The 13,312-nt window shown below is 35.1% G+C and overlaps 1 protein-coding gene across 1 annotated transcript in view; it reads left to right on the top strand.

Moving 5' to 3' along the window:
• Positions 1-13,312, top strand: part of ZBTB20 (zinc finger and BTB domain containing 20) — an 816,082-nt gene that overhangs the window by 314 nt on the left and 802,456 nt on the right. The window lies entirely within an intron of this gene.

Genomic DNA, 13,312 nt, shown 5'->3' with positions numbered 1-13,312 from the left:
TGGCGGGGCGGGCGGGACGTCCCGCAGCTGGAAACGTGTCTTCTGCCTTCTTCTCTCTACTCCCTGCGCCTGGAGCCGCTGCTTCCAAGAAGAGGAGCTGAGGGGGACTAGCCGGGGCTCAGGAGCTGCTAGAGGCGCCCGCTTGTCTTCTGCCCCCTCCCTCCTCGCCCTCCCCTGCTTGCCGTGGCTCTCGCGGTCTCTGGAGCGTCTTCAGAGAACTGGGGGGCAGGAGGTGTCCTGGCCCCACAGCCGCTGGATGCCTCTCCAGACGCCGGAGCTCCCGGCCCCCGCCTGCTTCGCTTCTACGACTAGAGAGGGGGCTTGGGAAGGGAAGACACACCTTTCCTTCTTTCTCTTTTCCTTTGGGCCGCTTTGGAAACATTAAAACATGTTAACACTTTCTGATACCTGAGATAAAAATGGTTGGAAGGTTCTTGAAAGTTTAAAACGAATGCCGTCTCTCGTACATTTTTTAATGCATTCTTGTCTGTGTGGCTTTTGGGTCCTCCCCCTACCCCCGCCCCCAGCTGTTATCCTTTTTAAGGATGCTGAAGAGGCATGAGGCAGGGATTTTCTAAAAGTTCTATTGATAAACACACTTGCACAAACATATGCTAAGCACACAAACTATAAACATTAGCGAAAAACACAATATGGCGTACAGCTACGCTACCTAGCGCGGTAATCCTCTGATCTCTCACTCAGAACCGGGTTGAATGAGGTCAGTAGCAGGATGACAGCTCTCCAATAAAAATCTGAATGAATCAGGAAGTAGTTGGAAGCTTGCGGGTGTAGTACTGTCCTTAGAATCAGCATTGGCCAAACCTGAGTTGAACATGTTACCTTTCTAGACATGTGTAAATCTTCTCCACTGTTTTTTCTATTAAAAATACCAAAATGGTGCTAAAGTCAAGTTTTCTCACTGTGTGGCCGTGTATAAATTTCAGCAAAAAAAGAGGCCGTTCACCCAGTGTTTTCAAGTGAACGCGATTCTGATGTTACTGTTGTAACTTGTTGCCACTGAAAGTTTTAAAACACAATCACCATTTTATAAATAAATTATATAGCTAGAGACACCAAATTTAAGTGATAACCCGTCGTCCTTAAGTTCATAATGGTTTGTTTTCATTTCTGTTCCTGCTCCTAATCCCAAGTACCCTTTGCATCTTGTGGGAATATTTATATAGATCCCCCGCCACCCCCAGTTACATACAGTCAGCCCTTCCTGTCCCTGGGTTCTACATCTGTGAATTTAACCAACTGTAGAGCAAAAATATTTTGGGTGTGGGGGAATAGATGGAATAGAATATATATAGACGTTTTTTCTTGCCACAATTCCATAAACAATACCGTATAACAACGATTTATTAATACATAACATTTACTTGTGTTAGGTATTATAAGTAACCTAGAGATGATTTAAAGTATATGGGAGAATGTGCTTAGGTTAAATGCAAATACTACACGATTTTATGTAAGGGATTTGAGCATCTGTGGATTTTGGTTTCCTAGAGAGGTCCCAGAACCAATCTCCCATGGATACTGAGGGTCAGCTGTAAGTTTGCCTAGTCAAGATGTGGCTACTTTCTGCGTTTTTGCTTTAAAATGAAGAATCTGTATTTTTCTAGTGAAAGAAAAAAAAATTTACATTGATTTTTCCGCCTTTGTTCTTTGTGATTCTTAGAATATAAACAAAGTTGTTGCGCACATAGTGCATGGTGATATCCCTGTGCCATCATTCTGGTAGTCTCCTAGGAAAGCTTTTGGAATTGCCCTTGAAGAATTGCTGATGTAGCTGTTCAGTACTCAAGGCTTAATTTTCAGGATTGGGGTTGTGATTTTTATGGAGCTCAATTTTGGAGGGCCTTAGGTTTGGGGACACAAGGTGTTGAAGTAAACAAGTGAGAAGAAGAAAAGTGAGATTTCTAGAACTGTATTAGCTGCTCAGTGAGTTGGGCAATTGGATATTTTTGGTTTTATGATTTCAGATTTTATAGACCAGTGGAATACAGGCCTTGTGCATATGAAGATCAGGTGACAAGTTTGCTGGCTACCAGCCGCCACAGCAATATGCCCTTTCATGGTGAGGTCCTAATTTTAACAAGCTAAAGAAAGTATCAGATTAAAAATTGTCAAATTTATCCATTTCCAGGAAGAAGTCTTTATGCTTACCCAGCTAGACCCGTGTTTTAAGATTACTACAAAACCAAGAAAATGCACATATAGGTCGTGTACATTGACTAGCTACTAAAATAAAATATGAGATTAAATGGAATACTAGAGGAAAGAGAAACTTTCATGTGTGGGTTATAATTGGGGAAGGGGGTGTTTAGAACTACCAGTTAATGTCATGCCAGTTTCTTATAAAGTTAGATCAGAAAATTTTTGAGACCCGCAAATATCTAATTCCTCTTGTCCTGTTAATAAGAATTTGACTACTTGGTATAGGAAGAAAACCTAAGGAAAAAATATTTTAAGTGCATTATTTTTGTTTCATTAGTGAAAGTCTTCAGAAGACTTTTCAGACAAATTGGACTTTCTAGTAAAAAGGCTAGTCTGAATAATTAGGTAAATTGGACTTTCTAGAAAAAAAGGCCAGTCTGAATAATTAGGTCATTTTAGAAGGGCAATAAAAGCTACAACTAAGTTCCTGCAATCTATAATTTCTAAAATAATTACATATTATTCTGAATAACTTCAGAGAGTTAGTGGCAAGCAGAGACTTCTTTAAAACATTTGGAATACAGAAGTAGAGATTGATGTGCTTTGCTTTAGTCTCTGAAATAATAATATTTTTCTGAAATGGATGGTTAAATTTATCATATTGTTCTACACACTTGGAGTATAATAATGAACAAGAGGGAAAATTGCCTGCCCTTGTGGAGCTTATGTTCTAATGTCACATATACTTTGTGCATTTTAGATTGTTAGGGGAGGAGATTTTTGAATGAAACTTAAAACCTAGCTGCTTTCTTGTTTTAGGAACTGCAATTTGAGAGAGCTTACAGAAGTTTGAGAGGGAGGAAGGTGTTTACCAGTTGGCAGTGATAGGAAAGGAAGATTAGTTTATTTCTTATTTGTACTTTTTGTTACTGTCGTGAAACTTTCTCCATATATTTCAGTTGGTAATTTTAACAGATAGGGATTTTTGTTTTCATGATTTCAATAATGTCTTTGAAATAAATAAAATGTTGCTTTATATTAAAAAAAATCTTGTGTTTTGAAATTTCCTATAAAATTTCTACATAGTATTACCTTGTTAGCAAAGTGTGGTAAAACAAAAGCTAGAATATCTTGTTAATTTTTGGTTAGGATTTATTTTTAGGAAGATATCTGAAAAATCTTTTTCAGTTCTGGATTTCTTTTTAGTTTTTTGAGATGGGAATCTCCTTTCATTGCCCAGGCTGTACTTTAACTCCTGGGCTCAAGTGATCCGCTCTCCTGCCTCAGCCTCCCGGTAGCTGGGACTACAGGTGCATGCCACCATGCCTAGTTTCAGTTGTGATTTTATCAAGAGAAGGTGAAAATTTGTTGTAATTAGTTTATAGGCGACATTAAAGGAAAGAAGAGAGACCTGCAAAAAATGCTTTTGTTATTTAAACCATTTTTTCAAAAGCATTTGATTGGCACTTTTCTGCTTTAATAGACTTATTTGCAATGCAAGAGGAACATTACAGAAGATTTTAGCAATACTTTAATCATTTAGTCTGTAGGTGTAAAAATCCTGGGTTTCTAACAGAAGGAAAGTTGGTACCTGGTTAAATGAGTATATGATTTAATGCTGAGTTTGTGACTTCAAGTAGTGGGTGTCTCACCTTTCCAAAACCTAGTTCATAGTTCTCAAATAACAGTTCTTTTTAATTTTTTTTCCCCTCTGTCATGGTGAGTCTTACTTTGTTAGCCAAATACAAGTTTACTTCTTAAGTGGAATAACTTTTTTTTTAATACAATTCTCCCTCCCCCAGTCCTCCCATCCTCTGCTGAGGGTTTATCACGCTCTACCTACATTAGATCTCTGTCTATGCTAATGTGGAACATAATCAGCTCTTCCAGAAAGGGTACATATTAATACACTTTAGAGCAGTTTGTGATTGCCTCTGGCTATTTGTATACAGACTTACCAGCATCTGAAAGCTATAAATAGGAAGATTTAGGAGGAAACAGACTTTATAACTAATGGAATACATTGTTTCAGTTGAATTTTTTTGTTGTTGTTTTGGAGTCTTGCTTTGTCACCAGGCTGGAGTGCAGTGGCACAATCTTGGCTCACTGCAGCCTCCACCTCCCAGATTCAAGCAATTCTCCTGCCTTAGCCTCCTGAGTAGCTGGGACTACAGGCACGCGCAGCCACACCCTGCTAATTTTTTTTTGTATTTTTAGTAGAGATGGGATTTCACCATGTTGGCCAGGATGGTCTTGATTTCCTGACCTCGTGATCTGCCCGCTTTGGCCTTCCAAAGAGCTGGGATTACAGGCGTGAGCCCCGGCGCCTGACCTCAGTTGAATTTTTTTAGAGAGCAAAATGGAAGAATGGCGAATAGAATGTTAAAAAGTAAGACTGTTTCCTGTTTTCTGGTAAGGATGGTTGATTCAATGTGTGTTTGCATGTGTGTGAGTATATATTTATAAATCAGCAGTTTTTGAATAAAGATATATCAATACTGGATAAATAATTTCAGTCCTGCCTTGCGGTCCTTGACATGGAGTGTATTCAGGGTTCCCTGGTGATTTTGTTTAAGGCACTTTGTTACTAAAACTTTACTGTGGATAGCAGAGAAACACAAGCTAATTAAATTTCTATAAATTTTATAATATTTTTGGGATGAAATGTTATTTTGGAAGTATTTTTTTTAAGCATGATTACCAGCCAACCTGTAAAATGAATGTAATCTGAAGTGCAGAGTTCATAGAACCTTACATCCACCTAAGATAGTTGAGTTTCAAGAAGGTATTCATAACGGCAGAAGGTGAAATCTTGACATCTGTCAAATTTTTATAGTAATAAAGTAAGCATGACTAAGTTTATTAATATTCATATTTGTAAGGTAAGTCTAAGCAAGTGTACAGTGCATTGTAAGTCAAAATTTGGGGTGTTATTGGCTAGACACAGTCATTTCTTTGCCAGCGATACTAGGCTGTGTGAAGGCTAACCATCTGTCAAGTGATAGAGACAAAGAAAGGTTTTAATATACTAGTCTAAAATTTCCACAAACTTGTTTTGAATTGTATTGTCATTTTCTTTTGGTCTTCATACTCTGTGTTGAATATGCACTGGGTCAGTCACCTTACTTTGTTTTATGAACAAACTATTCAAGGTCCAGATAAGGTTATTGTCACAGCTGATGTGATCTAGAGGCAAGATAAAATATGTTTTGATTTTGCTTTCATGTAATCAAAAACTCACAGTGGGCCACCCACTAGTAGTTACACAAATGGTTTCACGTGTACTTGTTTTCACCCACCCATTCTAAATTTTGGGTGTCTTAATTATTTTGCTTTATATATTCAAGCCTTGTATTTCAAACCCATTCCTGAGCTGTTTGGGGGAAGAAAAAGTAGCAACAGGAATCCAGATTGCCTGTTTTAGGTACAATATGGTGTGATGTGAAATTGAAACAGCAGATTGGTGAGAAACTTTAGTTTCAAACAAATATAAACTAGTTTGTTTAGTGAAGTCATACACAAAACAGTAGTCTCTATTGACAGGGCAATGTTTTTTTCAGTGAATCACATATCATGAGGTCAATTTTGTTCTTTGGGCCAACAGTCTATTTTCAAGGTGTCATATAAGAAAAAGAAGCGCTAAATACTGCTGACTGTAATGATATACTTACATATGGCAGCCCAAGAAATTATTTATAGCAGTGCTAATTATATCAATAAAAATAGCAGTATTAATACTGTGTCAGAATCCATTCTTGACAGTATGAGGTAAACAGAACTATAGTCAAACAAAGCAGCCAGCCTGTCTTTACTGTCAGCTCGTGGATATGCACTTTAAGATAAATATACACGCAGTTTAGAGAGTTCAGTGTACTAATTTAATCTCTTTTCAATTACTTTTGACTTTTAAAAAGATGTTCTAATTCAACATAATATTAAAAAGGTTTTGATTTTTAGTTTTGAAACTCTTGGTACCCATTTTCTTACTGTCACTAGTAAGTTTGTAGAAATTTATTTGTATTTCACTGCTTTATAAATTATCCAAAATTCATTTTAGTGTGCCCTCATTTTGGAACACAGATTATCATTGCAAAAGGAAACTATTAATAGAACAATCTCTAGCAATATACAAAACAAAACAAAACAAAACAAAACAAAAGACCCCTACCACCACCACACACACATACACACTCTCTCTCACTCACATACATTTTCAATAAATCTCTGGCTTCCTTTAGACATAAGAAAATATTTGAAATACAAGGCTTGAATATATAAAGCCTTTTCCATGGTTTTGATTTAAGATAAAGCATAAATTTTGTTTGTAGTTTTCATTACTTCTAACCCGTTTTTACAATTTTATGGTATTTTAAATGTGTTGTCTTAGGAATATAAAATTAAGTAAGTAGAAGTAATTACATCCAAAGATTTTTAACTTGGGGACAATATCTACCTTTTCAATCTCTCATATATTAAATTTAACTCTTACTTTATTATACATTGTCAAAAATCTCAGATGTGGAGTTAGTAGAGGTTGTTCTAGGTCTACTGCTGCCGGTAATTAGTTATATGATCTATGGCATGTTGCATAATCTATGTGGATCTCCACCTTAGCATCTTACAGTTTTCATTTTTAGGGTCATTTTCAGTTCTAATAATCTGACTTTGTTTCCTTCAACAATTGAATTGTTATTTTAGCTTCTGGTAATGTTACTGAAACTGATGCTTAGGACACCTAGAAAGAGTATATGTAAAATACCTGACTTTGCTTTCCGCTTTTAGTCTTTCATAAAAGTTTAATTTTAATGATACTTGCTTTCTAACATAGCACACTAGTAAGATATAGATATATGATACTAAGTACTTACAATCTTTCGTAGTGGGTAAGTATAATAAATCTATTAGTTTAGATAAATACTTTGCCAACTCATCTTAACTCAGAAAGGTATATTGGTAATAGAATTTGTAAACTTGACTCTGCATTTCATGCAGCATAAAGTTGTTAAATTGAGGATGCAGGTAACAACAGAATGAATCAACTTACATTTTCTATTTCTATAAAATCTATAGATAGATAGATACATTTATTCAAAGATAAAAGATAAATTTGGTTTTGTGATTCTCTTCTCTAAGCAAAAAATAGGTATACGTTGAGTAATCAGGAACCACTCATGCAGATTTTATAAAATTGGTAATTTTTAACTACTGCATTTAGTTTTTGATCCTATATTATATCCGTGCACAGATAGATTTACATAGGAAGGAAGATAAGATAGGCAAATAAATTTGACTGTTTTGATGTTTCACAGCGGAAATAATCTGTTAGAAAATACTTTGCAAATATTGTCCTGTTATCTATGGAAAGAAACAACTATATACAATTTATATGTGCCTACTTGATCTTTAATGATAACCTCAAAGTTCTAATTTTAAATTTCACTCTCAGTTTCTGTTTAATTGACTCATCCTTTTTGCTAGTATGAATGGTAGTGAGAGGCTTAAAGCTATCTAACATTACCTGTTCACAGATGGAAACAACAGTTTCCATCTATGGAAGCTATGCTGTCCTGTATCCTCTCATTTCCTCATATCTACCCACAGCTCCAGATGTTCTTGGTACTGATCATATAATATTTTCTAAATCACCTCCTAGCCAAAATATACTCTCTAATTTGTTAGATAATGCTATTTTAGCTTACTAAACATCTAGCCAATCAGGAGAAATTGTAAGAAGAATTTTAGATAAATTGTTGGAACAAAAGGTGGAATGAATGCTTCAATGCATGCAAATAATGGAAAGATATTCTAAATGTGCTTAAGGGAAGCTGGTTTTAGTGTTAACTGAAACCCAGTATACGTATTGTAGAATCACTGTAACTCTTCTAGAGCCATCAGTACCAGAAAGACTAGCAAAATTATTAGTGGGAAGCACAGTGAAAATTAAATGCATTCTATCCTTGTATTAAACAGTAATACTAATTATACCACCAATAGTAGCCAACATTTACTGAGATCTTACTTTGTTGCAGTCATTGGTTATATCTGCATTTTTTCAGTTAATTCCACAATCCCATGAAACATGTACCTTTATTATCCCAATTTTAAAGCTATGTGAAGGCCCAGAAAGGGTAAGTATCTTGTTCAAAGTCACACAGCTAAGTATAAAACACATGGGAAATTAAACTCAAGTACAGCTCTGGAGAACCTAAGCTCTTAATCACCACCGCATCAGACTTCTATTCTGGGACCATTTTAACTCAGTGCCTGCCCAGATTAATAATGGCAATTTTATTTCAGAAAGGCATAGATTTGGAGAAGGTTCTAGAGAAGGGTACAAGGTGAAAGAGTTGTAAGTAGGAACAATGGTTGCTATGATAGAGTCTTTTTAAAATATAACTCTTCAATCTAGAATTAAAAATGATGATAGAGAATTTGTCTAAAGGTTGTACAGTGAATGAACTTTAACTGCTGCCTGATTTAGTTCTGTTTGCAACAGTGGAGCTGGGTACCATGTTAAAGCAGGCCTTGGAAATCATGGGTAGGAGCAGGACAAAGGAAGCATTACTGGAAATTCTGGGAAGGTAGAGGTCAAAAAGGAGAACTAAATTAAACCCAACTGAATAACCGAGAACCAGGTATCATACAGAAATAGGGATGAGAGAGACCAGAAACAATATATTCAAAGGGTAACAGATCCTATGACTTTGGAAGGCTTTTGTGTTTGTTCTTTGTGCCCTGAACATTTGTTTCAGAAACCAATAGCTGGCTTAAATATGGGTCACTGAGAGTTTGGAATACAAAGACTGCTATGCTTTAGGCACAAAAACACGATCATCAGTCCTAACCTAGAATTAGGCAGTAAGTTTATTTAAGTGCATGACAAAGATATGCAATTTAGCACAGTCTATGTGGTAAGCCATTTATTGAATGCCTACTGTGTGCCACCCAATTTGGAAATCACTGTTCTAGGAGCATTTATAATCTACATTGTTGTTTGCTGTCCAATTTTCAAAAACAAGAAAACATCTGTTAACTTTCTTGAGGATGTGATGGATATAAGGGGTAATTATATAACCTTAATTTTGTTTTATTTATTATGGAGTTTAGCCTTTGTCTCCTCCTTCCCATATTCATGGAATTTTAAAACAGCCTCTACTATGCTTTGAATGGAATACAGTCTAGACTTTTATTATGTACTTTAACTTTTCCTTGATTTGTCACTGTACTGAAAGAAATATTTAATTTTATCTGATAGTATAAATGCATTTCTATCAGAGTAGTAGTCTCAAATCAGTTCAGGTAAAATCAATGTACATGACTTTGGATTATATTTAGTAGAGTCAGCATGCATGGATTAAAAGGAATTATAGTAACCTTTAAAGTAAATTTTTATTTCAAATAATTTAAATGACCTCCAACCAAGTACGTGTGTCATGTATACATACATACTCATATACCCTTTGTATACAAGGTATTAAAAACTTAAAAAGTTTTCAAAAAATAATGTTCATTGTTAAGCTGTATTACATATATGAGCTGTATCATCTGAATGCAGTCAAAGAATAGTAAAATTGTTATCCATCCCTTATGTGTCTTTACTGTTCTTCATGAGAATATCTGATATTTTCTTTATTCTCTTATTTCTAGTACATTAAGAAGTATAGTATAATGATTATTTTATATAATTCAAATGGATACATCACTGAAAAGTGTATTTTAAAGTTAGAAAAATTATCAACATACAATTTGTGCATGGCACCTTTCTCCTCAAGTTCATCAGTGGTATTCTATTGTTCTTGTAATTTTGATAGCCTGTGGTACCCAGTGTTCTTAACAGCTATGTTGTTTGTATCTCACTGTCCTTTTTACATCTGACCCTCAGAGAAATACCTTTGAACACTCATGCTTTTAATAATGTTTTAGAAAGGGGTTGAGAACAAGGCAATACTATGTTAAAGGGGTATGCTATGAAAAGCAGTATGGGGAAAATGAACAAAATTCTAGGCTCTTCTGATTCAAATATTCTACATTACAGTCTCAACATTTGTTGTTAAGTGAATTACCAAAGTGTATAACAGCCAAAAATAAATGGTGGTTTCTGTCCTTTGGGGTATGCATAACTCTGTTTCTGTCTTATGTGTGTAATGATGAGTTTTATTATGCAAAAATGGGCACATCTGGTGTAAAGTGAATTTGATTCAGTGTGATGTTTTATTTGCAGTTTAACTTATAACTTACATTCTTTGATCTTCATCACTTAGGAAAGGTAACATTTAGAATTCTAGTGCACTTAACTGCAGTTCCTTAATGACAGGTACTATGCTTTATTTATCTTTATAGCCTTAGTGCTTAGCCTAATATCTGACACACAGGAGGGATTCAATAAATTGTTGATCAGGCTTTTTTGTACTTATCCTAGGAAAATTATTTTTTCCTTACTAGGCTATCCATTTACTTATTGGAGTTTAAATTTAGCATTGTTAAAATTGTTATTACCTATTATAGACTTTCCCTGTACTTTTCCAAGACCCAATGTGTTTGTACATGCTCACAGTTTTCTATCCTTTTAGGTACTTAATGAAATTCTATCATGGCAGAAGTTCCAGTACAATTACATTTACCGTGATTCAGAAAAGAAATATGTCAGGTATCTCCCATCAGTGGTAAAGCAAATCTGCTACAATCAATTCAGGATATTGTGTTGAATAGAGTACACAGAATTATATTATCTGCTGATTTAAGGATGAAGCCCATATTTCATATCCTATATGATTCCTATCTGGATAGGGGGACAAACAAAGCACAGTATGCTTTGTAATTCATAGATTGCAATTGAGATTTTGAACTTTTTATATGAGCTTTCTAATTCTTAAGGAATTTTCATAAAATTTCACACAATTAAAAAATAGTTTTAATTATTTTACTTAATATTCTGAGTTATTTAGAAGTCTCATCCAGTTAAACTCTGTAATATTAGTGATAATATAATATAATTACTTAGCTCTTCTAGAAAGCAAAAAAGGTAATTGGGTTGTGAACAATACAGAGGGTAACATCATATAAACCATATGTGGGACACATGTAATTCCTGTATAAATAACTGACATACTTTTTTGTATTTATAAAACTTGTTAGACATTGGGAAACTTGATTGGCTAAAGTCATAATTTGTCTTTCTAACTGAAACTACAGCAAATTGATTTGAAGTTGTTTTCAAAACAAAAGATAATTAAGTCCTGGAATAATTAAAACTGGGATTGCATTAAAGCTTACTTAAAGTGATTAATAGCTGGAGTGTATTTCATGATCTCTATCTAAGAGCATGCAGAAGAACATATTGTCATTTTATATATTCAGGAATATGCTTTCTGAGGAAACTATTGATTCTTAGGAATAAGTATAATGCAGTCCAGACATACCTCACACCCACATACCCCACTCCACTCCAGGCTTTTTTAAAAATTAAAGACTTTGAAAACAAAGTAGCTATATATGGTTATCTTCTTCCAATTCCAAGCTGCCTGCCTTTCTGAAGCAAATGGCTGCTGTGTCCTATAAACAATTGTCCTGACACCTTGGACAGAGAAACACTGCTTTGAAACTTTTCTGCCTTCAGTTGGGCAAGCAACTGGAGAATGGTACTGGAGTCCATGGGTAAATATGAGAAAGCAACAGATATTGGGAGGAAGAACTTGGGCTTTAGAGGTTTGTGAACTCCTGTAAGAGAAGATCAGTATTTACCCATTTTAAGTACCAAAGTGTCTCCAATTAGCTAAAAAGCTAAAGTAGCTGAATGTCCTGGTGGAGTCCTCTCTGTCTTTTGAGGCTAAAAAGAAATAGAGATAGGACAACAGAGCTCTTTCTCCATGTGCCTTTGCAGGGAACTGACAGGCTGTTTACCTTTGCTTTTCACCAACTGTGATATTTCTGCTATTTAGGATAATCTGGCAACCAAATCTGAGCTCCAGTGAGTTAGCGAAAAATAGCAATTCATTTAAGAAGAGCCATAGCAAGTGAGAGAGAAAGATCAGAGTACAAACTCCAGATAACTAGGACTACTGGCAACAACATGAAAACTGAATTTGAAAACAAAAATTGGGAGCACTTAAGGAAATTCAAAGAACAGAAAATAATTTCGGATATTAAATATGTCTCATTTGAACAACTCAGGATTTGTGGGAGAGCATAGTCACTGTTGAAACGTGAGTTAGTGAATGAAAAGACCAAATGCAAGAAATGTATCCAAGCATATTAAAAAAAACCCATGGTGAAATATTGAATAAAAAAGATGAGATTTGGAGGATAGATCTAGACATCAAAACGTGAATAATAGGAATTACAGTGAGAAAAATTAGTATAGATAATGAAGAGGTAAAATTTTGTTTATTTATTTATTTTTGAGATGGAGTCTCGCTCTGTCACCCAGGCTGGAGTGCAGTGGCATGATCTCAGCTCACTGCAACCTCAGCCTTCCAGCTTCAAGCTGTTCTCCTACTTCAGCTTCCCGAGTAGCTGAGACTACAGGTGCGTGCCACCATGCTTGGCTTTTTGTATTTTCAGTGGAGATGGGTTTCACCGTGTTAGCCAGGATGGTCTCAATATCCTGACCTTGTGAACCGCCTGCCTTGGCCTCCTGAAGTAAAAATTTTTACAAACTAGCAAAATTTATCAGATATTAAGAAAGATTGGAGTCTGTGGATTAAAGGGTTTACTGATTTATTGTCTTGATTGAAAGAAAAGACACATTTAAGTATATTCTAATAAAATTTCTGAAATCTAAAAATTGAGACAAAAGTAAAAAAAACAAATTCCTATAAAGGGGAAAATATCAAAGTATCATAAGGACTTCACATTTACATATCTGTAACACTGGAAGTTACAAGATAGTGGAATGATATTTGTAGACTGCTGAAAGAAAATGACTATAATTCAAGAATCTGCATGCCTAGAAAGTTATTTGCAAGCCAAGGTGAGAAAGAAATACATTTAAGAATATGCAATAATTCATTGTATGTAGTGATTATATCCCCTCTGAGAAAATGCCAGTCTGGATTATAAGCAAACAACAAATGAACTAGAACAAAGACTTTAAGATGAGGAAGATGAAGAGGAAAGAAAATGGTGGGAATAATGAGCATTTATATACAAT

Source organism: Colobus angolensis, unplaced genomic scaffold, assembly GCF_000951035.1.
Source record: "Colobus angolensis palliatus isolate OR3802 unplaced genomic scaffold, Cang.pa_1.0 Scaffold190, whole genome shotgun sequence".
Classification (NCBI taxonomy): domain Eukaryota; kingdom Metazoa; phylum Chordata; class Mammalia; order Primates; family Cercopithecidae; genus Colobus; species Colobus angolensis.
Note: the sequence above shows the minus strand (reverse complement) of the source record. Positions and strands in the feature narration are given on the sequence as shown.